The sequence below is a fragment of the Cyprinodon tularosa genome, unplaced genomic scaffold (genome assembly GCF_016077235.1).
Source record: "Cyprinodon tularosa strain WSP-4 unplaced genomic scaffold, ASM1607723v1 ctg313, whole genome shotgun sequence".
Lineage (NCBI taxonomy): Eukaryota > Metazoa > Chordata > Actinopteri > Cyprinodontiformes > Cyprinodontidae > Cyprinodon > Cyprinodon tularosa.
Window position 1 is genome coordinate 1,704,027 of NW_024039023.1, and position 10,432 is coordinate 1,714,458.

Genomic DNA, 10,432 nt, shown 5'->3' on the forward strand with positions numbered 1-10,432 from the left:
TGCAGATATGGGAGGAAAAAAAAGCTACGATTTCCATATGAAAGCTGCAAAAATTAGAAACGACAAACAAAAGAGTAAGGGTAGAACAAGAAGAACAACCAGACTAACAAAAGAGAAGGAAAGACTAAAGAAAAGAAGAGGCTTCATATCTGAGAAATGTGAGAAGGAAATAGATAAAGAAGGAAGGGCAGAAGGAAGAGAGCACACCTTTTATAAATAAGTCTAAAGATTAGGGGAAGTTGGGAAGTACAGATATTTTCCTGGGCTACTTTATTTTTTTTTATTCTTACCTAGTCCTTCAAAATAATTAAATACTATTCCATATACTTGGATAGTATCGAAGAACTCTGAATGATAGTTTAGAAATACCATTAGAAATATATTTTATATTGTATGACATCATAGATTACATAATAAAGGTCATTCAATATGGCTTGTTTTAGATTTAAACAGTGGTTTGACCTCTTTGGCATAATGGGAAATTAAGGTTTTCTCTCAATTGGATCCCTTTTCCTCAAAACAGACTTGGCTCCCGAAAAACTGGACCTTTGCTGATACTTACTTCCAGTCTAATTCAATTAGAAATGCTTTACTGATACCAAAAGTGGTGAATTTCAGTTTCGGTAAAGAGCGTCCAGGATGGGAGATGAGGTGTCCTTGATGTGTCAAAGGTGCTGCCTGTCATAAATCAATGCCAAGCTTTATGATCTCAACCTGTACAGTCAAGAACTTTACTATGTGCTATGGTGCCTTTAACCAAGGTAGCTGCATACTGAAGGTCCTATGCCTTTAATTTATAGCAGTTGCAGCAGCAGCTCTGCCTGTTTAAACACAACATTGAGGGGAAAATGTTCAAATGTTCTCTTACATATCTAGCCAGCAATGTGTGCTTTGCAAGATAATTAGTGTCAGTGGTTATAATATTATGCCTGATTTGTGTGTATAGTCAAAAAGAAGCTTTCAGTTTTATCTAAACCTCTCCAGCCTGTCATGACATAAAAGCCTGGACCAGAGCACACCTTCAACATGATAAATGGAAAAGGTATCCCAGTCAGACGCTACAATACTTATAGACTTTTCAAATCGCTTACGACAACACTAAAAGTAGGCCGTATTTTCACTGATATCCAGAGGTCCAAGCTTCCTGCTTCGTATTTAGTACCTGTTGTCATGATCACTTTAAGGAATCTGGCCCACATGCAGAGAAACCACTCAGAGAACACGGGGAAAAGTTTAACAGGTTTATTTGATGTAATGTATACAGAAGTAAGATCTGGAACTCAGTAAACTGGTGAACCGAAACTGGACAGTCTGAAGGGGAGATCACAGAGATCAGTTTAAGGACCGTAGGAAATTTGACTGCAGCTTAAATAATGCTGGAGAGGGACTCACGTTTGAGGGGGTTCTTGTCAATCCTTGAATCCAGTCAGTGTGGGGTTTATCCAGAGAAGGGGAGGACTCGTTGGAGAGCGGACAGCTAGAAATAGGTTGGACCCAGAGGAGTAATGAAGCAGACTGTCACTTGGATTTCCGATGGGAACTTGAATGGATCATGTGGAGGTTTTTCCCTGCTCAGTGTATTCTCTTTAATTCCTTCCAGGGGGAGAAGGTCCAGACATTTAGTTTTCACAGGAATGCTTCTTGTCGAAGAGTGAAGACAAAAACACATTAAACTCAGAGTAACAAAGCTAGGTTAGACTCTGCTAATCTCAGCTTGGCTAGAGTACCCAAAACTGGCAAACACTCTGGCGTTGAGGTAGTGACAGTCCACTGCTCAAATACTCCTCCAGTAATGAACCAACGAGCCGTAGGTGTTCAGGGAGGCCCAATGAGGACAGGGCACCACCTGGTGGTGGAGAGAGAAACACACAAACTGGATTCCTAACACCTGTTTCCTAAAGGATTATTTTAAGTGACATCCATCCTGGGTTTTTTAGGAGTCGGCGTGCGTTTACAGCTCCCCTCATTGGGAGCCAGGTCGTACGTACCTTTAGCCTGTTTTGTTTGTGTCTGAGCTTTCTCAGCTCATCTCCTATATTTTTCATTGCTTTATTTACTGTCTTCCCCAAATCCACGTTTATCTTTCACCCATTCTTAGTTATTACAGTCCCTATCCCTTTTCTCCTCACACCACTCAAACCTTCTCAGGAACCTCAGTGGTCAACTCTTATGGCTTGCGAAACCCAAATTAATCCAGGAATTCTTCTAAAATATCCTCATTTTGAATATCCTACTGGTCTTCCCCTTCCCCTTTTTCCTTCCTTTCCTAATCTCTTCCTCTTCCTTCCCCTTCCCCATTCTCAAATGTGTTTTATTATTGTAACAAAGTTTACAATCTTGCCATATTAACTACCCCAGTTCAGGAAATTGCAAATAAGCTTAGGGTTTGCAACTGGTAGTTCTGACACCAGTCTCTACCAACACTAGACTCCTTCGCTACTTAGACTATAGTTAGCTGGCAAAAACTTGATCAAGGGACATATTAGGGTACTCTTGAATCTGAATTGTAATCCAACATAGTTGCCAGGCGTACATCTCTGTCATGCAGTCTTTGTGTCTCTCCATCTCATCCAACCAATGTGGGTGCAGCCAACATCTCTCTCCATTCAAGACTCAATTCTTCAGTCTCCTCCACCATTCATCTTTAAACACACTGACATCCTTCTCTTATTAAATATTTGACTCCCAAAGGGAGCTGAGACAGTTCATTCCTAACATTTTTTAGATCCTCAGTGGAGTCCAGGAAACCACTTGGAAACCACTACATTACATTGAGTATCCCATATAATATGATTTTTCTTTCCCTCTCATGTTACATGATGCCATACTGTCTACGTACGGTTAAAACAACCTGTCTTTTAAATTGTGATGTTTATTATTTATTGGCAATATTGGAGTTTATTTAAAGAAATGTTTAATAAGAATAAAAGATGGAGCATGTTTCAGTGGCATCACCCACCAATTAGTGAACTACCTTTTTTGATAATAAGAAAATGCGCCAACAGTACTTTTGTGTCATAAATTTTAAAGTAGGTGCTAAACCGCAAATGCAGACAGGACTATAGAAATAGAGCAGTGTGTTGAAATGGTTTAATGGTAATAAATACAAAGAAAACCAGATAAACAATGACAAAAGCTCAGGAACAATAACAGACAGGTCTAGTGGAGAGCAATGAGGAGACAGGGGCAAAGTAGGAGAAATGGAAAGATTACCAGAGAAGCTAATCAGAGAAAATGATGAACAGCTGAGGCAAAGGGATGGCAGAGAAATCAAAGAGGATGTGGAGCAGCTGAGACAGGATAGGACACCAGAATAAGGAAGACCTGTTAATTAGAGCCGTACATAAATAAATGGGAAATGCATAAAAGACACCTAACGGAAAGAAATGAATGTATAAAGAACAAAAAATAAACTTAAAAAGCTAAATGGAAAACATGTAACACATAAAGGCACTGAGAAATTAACCCTATATGGCAAAACCAAAATAGTAAAAAAAAAAACTATAGTGTATGGCAAGACCAGTATGAATAAAAACAAATAATATGAGAAAATGTAGAAAATATGAACACTGATGAAAGCTGTAACCACTTAAAATATGGAGTATGCTACTTTTAGATAAAAAAAAAAGAAAAGTTGTGAATTGTTGGTAGTATTTTACTAGTGTACTGATTAATATTACTCCAAATCTGCTTTTAGAATGGCTTTGACTTTACCAACTGAGTAAAACTAAAGCCATCATCATAAGCAGCTTGTGGTATACGTGGTGATTTTGTTGCTGCACTAAGCATGGTGCATATACAGGATGTACCTCGGCAAGCTTGCAGTGCAATCAAAGTTCAACAAAGAAGGAAAAGCTGTAAGGAATACTCACGTGACCAAATATGGCACCCATCCAGGTACATTCCCTTCAATGCAATGGGACACATTGCAAGCATGGCGAAGGTGAACTTATATGCGTGGGTGTGGGAGAATTCAATGAATTTTTTTTCTATGTTATGTGAAAGAGATGCTTCTTCCCTGTTGGGGAAAATGACTGCATAGGCAGAGATGAGGGTCACTGTCTTTCAACAATTAAATGACAGCTAAGTTTCAATTTGGCCCCATGCTGCATAACTCTTCATGCAGAGCAGCAAACCCAGACACGAAGGCGTGCATGTTCCAATCTGCATAAATTGGCCCCAGACTGCTTTGTCATATCTGATAAATGCAAGGTGCTTGTTCTTTACCCTGATTTCAGCAAATGCTGGTGACATTTTCATCCTATATCATTTCACTATGAGTGGTCATAGTATGTAACATTTTTAAACACTGTTTGGTATTAAAAACATTATTAAATCAAGCCTATAATATGTAAAACAGTTTAAGTACATAGGCTGCAATGTAATAAAGAACTGTGAATATAAACAACCCCTAGAAAACCTTTAAAATATCAGTTCGCTGACAAAGTCATAATAATGTTACGGCTTTGATGGGTTAATACATAACCTTTCACAATTCACAACTTGAGGCAGACCTGTGGGTGTGTTTTATTGCAACAGCTGTGACATCTTGGAAAAAAATCAAAACTTATAAACCAAAAGGTCAGGATTTTGCACCTTGACACGTCTGGTTTACCTTTGGGTTTAATTTTCAGCAGACTAAAGATGCAACTTTTCTCTGCTGCAGAATCAGTTTAAACACTATTGGTTCTTTGTCACAGCCATTGTTTTTCAGAAAGGAGTTGGATTCAAGAATTGCACTTTATTGTAGAATTATTTATCAGCTTAATATCTCCCGATGATCTATTTGGCCAAATAACAGCAAATTAGTTACAAAGCATAAAACAAAGCCAATGTTTCAGAGCAGCTCTCAATGTTTTGATAAACTTTCCTTTTAAAAAACTCAGTTATACAAGTTCTGGCAGGTGATGCAGACCAAAAAAAGATTGTGAGAAGCATTGCTGCAAAACTGGTCTCAGAATAAACAAAAATGTATAATAAACAGCAGATTCTTTTAGATTATTAATCTTTTGAGAAGATCAAACAGTGAAATGGTTGCACCTAGTAAGACTTCTTGTTGAATATTTATGATGTTTTTTAAGAAGTGCAACCATCTTATTGCACAAATTTTAGATAGATTAATAATCTGACAGAATCTGCCGTTGTTTATAACATATTAATCTCAAAACGTGACCAAAAAGACATCTTAACTAGATATGATTGTAAGACTTGGTTAGATGGATACTGTTTGCAGCATAGAAGGATACCTGAAATATTTGAAACAAAATGGGTATTTATTTTAAATACTATTGAAATAAATTGGAAAAAATGAAAGCAGAAAAAAAAAAAAAATCCCAATCTCAATATTCTGCAATGTAATAAAGACCAAGTAACCAACCAGACATAGAACAGGAAAGTTTAATTCTTTTTTCATGGCACATTTAGGAAGAAAGGGCTGTTTCTCTACAGAGTGTGGAAGTATCTGACTTTCGCTGCATAATCTTTTCTTTTCTATTATATTTTAAATGCACAATGATCACATTTTCAGTAATAATAGATTTACATAAAATAATCTGGTACCTGGTACCTACTCAGGTTATCAAATTTTTTCCTGCATACTTTATTTAATTTATATTATATGTGTGAAACTAACAAAAAGTCTTCCATAACTGTATAGAAATGGATTTTGTATTCTACACATGCGCAGGAACCTCTAAAATAATTCCATGAGCAGTCAAGGTAACTTTCCACCACTAACGATGACGTTTCTTGGCACTTTTCAGATAATCTCATAAAAAAAATGTAAAAAAAATCCCCAAACTGACAACTTCCAGTGTTACTATTCATGTTCACAAAGGCAACACTGTGCTGGTTCCAAGTACATCAGGTATGCTAGTTATGGTATGTTTCGCAACGTGAGGGATAGGCATCCTTCACTGCCGGAAAACTGGTTTGTGAACCGATGAATATTTGTAAATCTCCACTGTGCTGGTACCAAAAGTAAGAAAAAAATAAGGCAAAGGTTCAAATTCCAGAGTATTGAGTTAAAAACTCTCTTTTTGTGCAAAATAGAATGCAGGTTTTAAAAGCAATTGAAGAAAAGGTGAGCAAGACACTCATAGGAAAAATAAAATACCCACAGAAAAATGAAATATAAAATACCATTAGAGGGAGAAAATGGAACCCTTTTAGAAGATGCCATATTTCCTTAAAATGAAAACACGTTCATGGAAATGTAGTATTTACATAAAGTGCAGCTTGTTCCAGGGCAGTCTATATTGAGCGGACTGATTAAGATCAGGACAGATGTTCAAAAAATATCAGAACAACATGACGCTGCCACCACCATGTTCCACTGTGATGTTCCTGGATTGACTGGATGTGGCAGGTTTGCTCATCTGACCACAGCCCCTCCCTCTGTATATTTGGAGAGCTGCCCACGTGCCTTTTGGCAAATCATAAACAGGCATGCTTATTTGTAATGCCAAGCAACAGCTTTATTATGTCCAAAATGAAGCACCCCTTTATGTAGTGTACATCTTATTGTGGTCCTATGGACAGATTCTCTATCTGCTGTGAAACTCTGCAAAGTCTCTCAAAGTTGCCTTTGGACTCTGTGCTTCCTCTCTAATTATGCTCCCCTTGCCCAGTCATTGAGTTTCGGTGGGCAGCGCTCTCTTGCCAGGTTTGTTGTGGTTTCATGTACTTTCCATTTGAAGACCAAAGATCATCGTAACTCGTCTATTGAGGTCCCTGGTCGTCATGATGTGATCCCTCTTGCTTAGCGGTGTTTCAGTTTCTGGAGCCTTTTAGAAAAGATACTGAAAGTTCCTGTGAAACTTTGATAAAACACAGGTTGACCTCCGTTAAATAATCATGTGACTTCTGAAGGTAACTTGTTGCACAAGAATTTTCATAGGATCTTCATAGCTATAGGGTTAGATACTTGAACATACGCAATGTATAAAAGCTGCGGAAATGTCGACTCTCTTCAACACATCAAAGATATTTCTGCCTGTAACACGTATTTTCCTTTACCCTTTATAGGGCAAGTTACTGTAGCGTTTTTGATCACTTGCGTCCCTCAGTGAGGTCTAGAAGCAAAAGATCTATATCCAGCCATTCGACAAGGATGGCTGTACATCTTATTTTGGCATTTGACCCATTATATGAGCCCTGTAAATTAAGTTAGAAATCAAAAGTTAAGAATAAAAAGGTAAAAAATTAAATGCTCAGTCGAGCAGTGGATAGCACTGTTGCCTTGCAGCAAGAAGGTTCAGGTTTGATTCCCGGTGTGGGGTCTTTCTGTATGGGGTTTTCATGTTCTCCCTATGCATGCGGGGGTTCTCTCTGGGTACTCCGGCTTACTCCCACAGCCCAAAAACATGTCTGTTAGGTGAAATTAAGTTGAAAAATACGTTATCAAGTTAAGAAAAAAGGGTTAATAAGCCTAGTTAACTATTATATTTAGGTTTATAAACTAAAAAATGTAAGTGCCAGTATCAGCATTATTGCCTCTAAGGCTATGTTGTACCAAAAAAAATGTGTTTCTTTCACTCTCAGAGTGTTTTTAATGAATTTCTTAATATATTCGGGAAGTTGCAGTTTCTTGTTATTACACTGACATTAATTTTTGCCATCAAAAAATCCAAACAAAAGTAAAAAGGTCTTGTTCCAAGACTGGTTCCAATAACACTATTGGCTTGAAACGTTGATTTTCAAAGTATTTCACTGAGTGCCCTATAAAGGGTTAAGGTTCTTTGTTGCAGCTGCACATTTCAACTAATCTTTAAGGTGTTGGTGTTTGAAAAAAGGACTATGTTTTTAGTCCATAGTGGTGTGTAATTTGAACCGCTGTGGACGGCAACGCTCATGCTTCAGCTATTTTCCAATCCACACTAGGGTTCAGCCTTGTGTGGTTTCTGGGATGTTTGGGATCATATAACATACTGTTTTTCATATTTGCTTTGTTGTTTAGATCAGATGTTTGAAACTATACACACAACAATCCTCCATGCCAGCCACTGGAAAAAGTATAACCTTGCTCAGATAAAAAAATAAATAAAAAATGATGTCACATCTAAAATATTTGACTTCACACTGCCTATCAGAGGCCTTTTAAGATGAACTTTGGATGCCGATTGGCTTTCGTGGAGGTGTGGTTCAAAGCTGATTGGCTATGTCGCAGGTGGATATAGGAGAGCGAGGAGTTTCTTCAGTTGAACTTCCGCCTAGGCTCCATTTAACTAGCCAGCTATAACATTGATTATATGCAACTGCTTTGCTATCTGCATTTATTTACAGGCGAAATCCACCCAGGATGCAGCGACAACAAAAATGGCGCTCTCTCACGGTCTGGGAGTTAGATTTGATCGCATGCTCTGACTGCGTGCAAAGCGCATTTCACATGTGACTCAAACAAATACATTTTGCTGCAGGTCATGAATAAATATATACATATTGAGGGAAATCAAAAACTTTGTTTTGGGCCCTTTGAACATGTATTTATTTCAGATTAGATCAAAGTGGATGTCTCAAAATCCAAAAAGAATGAGTTATACAATCAAATCAATAAGTTTATCCAGTTTAGAGTGACAGTCATTAGTTTGAATGAACAACTACCTGTTAAACTTTTTTCACTAAGGGAGAAAACGTTTAAATACTGCAAAAAACAGAAAACTGAAACCGTGTGTTGAAACTGACTTGATGGAACAGGGGTAATTATTCACCCCTAGACAGATTTAGATTTGCATATTATTTTAAAGTAAAATAGTACGCCATTAATCACTCAACCCATCTCAGTAATAAACTAGATTTATTTGGTTTTTTAATTGCTTGCAATAATGTTGACTTTACTGTTATTGCAATTTAACCAATGGTACACTGGCTGTCCATCTTTTACACGTCTCTGATGGTGTTTTAATGCTTTATCTATGATAAGCTCCGAGTGTTTGAGAGAGGAAGGCCTCCTAGGCCATTACCCTGGAGTTAAGCTCCCACCACAGATAAGATCCAGTTAGGACTCTGCTGGCTGGGTCACTTCCTGTCTGAAGACGGAGGCTGGGAACAATTAAAATATTGGTGTTTAACCCCAATCTGCCAGATGGTAGCTTCATGTTTGCATTAATCTAATTTTGATCCAGTTATAATTGAGAAAATTCAACAAACTGAAAGGTTTAATCCGAGTCTTATGTACAAGTCATCATGTATTACTTATATCATTGTGGGACTGCCAAAATAAAGTTAAATAATTTCCTAACCATGAGCAGTGCATGCTAAGTTAAGACAATGACTCATTATAGACCAGGGTTAGTCTGCAACTTTAGATGTGCTTTTATTCCAAAGATCTAAATCAAGAAGTTGGAGGTGCCCTTGAGAATTAATGTTTGATCCCTGAACTAATTACGCTGTTCAGATAAACCCATCCTGGTTCTTGTTAGTTTCACTCTCCTTGAAGTTTGGCCTGGTTACCATCTGTATTTTTAACCCAAAGAATACAGCAACTGAATAAAATAAATTTAAAACTTAAAGTTGATAATATATTAGAATATTAGAAATAGCTGATTAGAGCATGACACGGATGAGGTTCGATTGTGTTGGAAGTGCATCCTGCAAACGATCCTGTTTATTCAGCCTTTCAAATTAAAATGCATTGGATTTAGTTGAATATTTTAATCCATGACTAAATAAACCCAGTTGTTGGAAAAAGCTTGAAATTAATTTACCACTAAATAAAAGTAAACAGATAACAGCAATTAGGCAGAGTTCCTAGACTAGGGACGTAATCCTGTTGTAATAAATGGTAATAAAATGGTTTTATTCAGCAGTAATTATTACAAGACTTTGATTTTAATGCTGCCAAGGTGCCTTTCCCAACATAGAAACCCTGATATCGACACTAAAGTTTATTCAGGAAATAAATAGGAGTCTTTAGGGTTCTTTAAAAAAAAAAAAGAAGTGTTTTATTTGTTGTTTTAACAAAGCCCAATACAGATTCAAAGCCAAACGGAGGAACACTGGCAAATATCAATCCGATCATCATGTGCGGGACACAAAAGGAAAAAACAAAACAAAAAACAGAGCAATCATACATGCATGTTGTCTGCGATCGTGAAAAACAATAAAAAAAAATTTGTGCCAGCAGCTGTTGTGAGGTAAATTAGATTAGACTCGTAGCAAAGGTCCAATATTAATGAACTGAGCTGCGTAGTACCATAGTTGAAACAGTTCTGCCTTTAAGGGTACACAGATTTAGCCGGTTTGGACGAGCATGACGCGTGTATAAAAAAAAAAACACAACAAAAAGAGGGAATTCATCAAACTCTGTGGTTCTGGTGAAAATAGAAACAATCACATTCTGCTTTCCCAGCTCATACGTTAAATCTAACTCCACAGCTCTCATGGTAGCATGCACGTTACAGGTGGAGCTCCACAGATGCGTCACTAGTGGCAG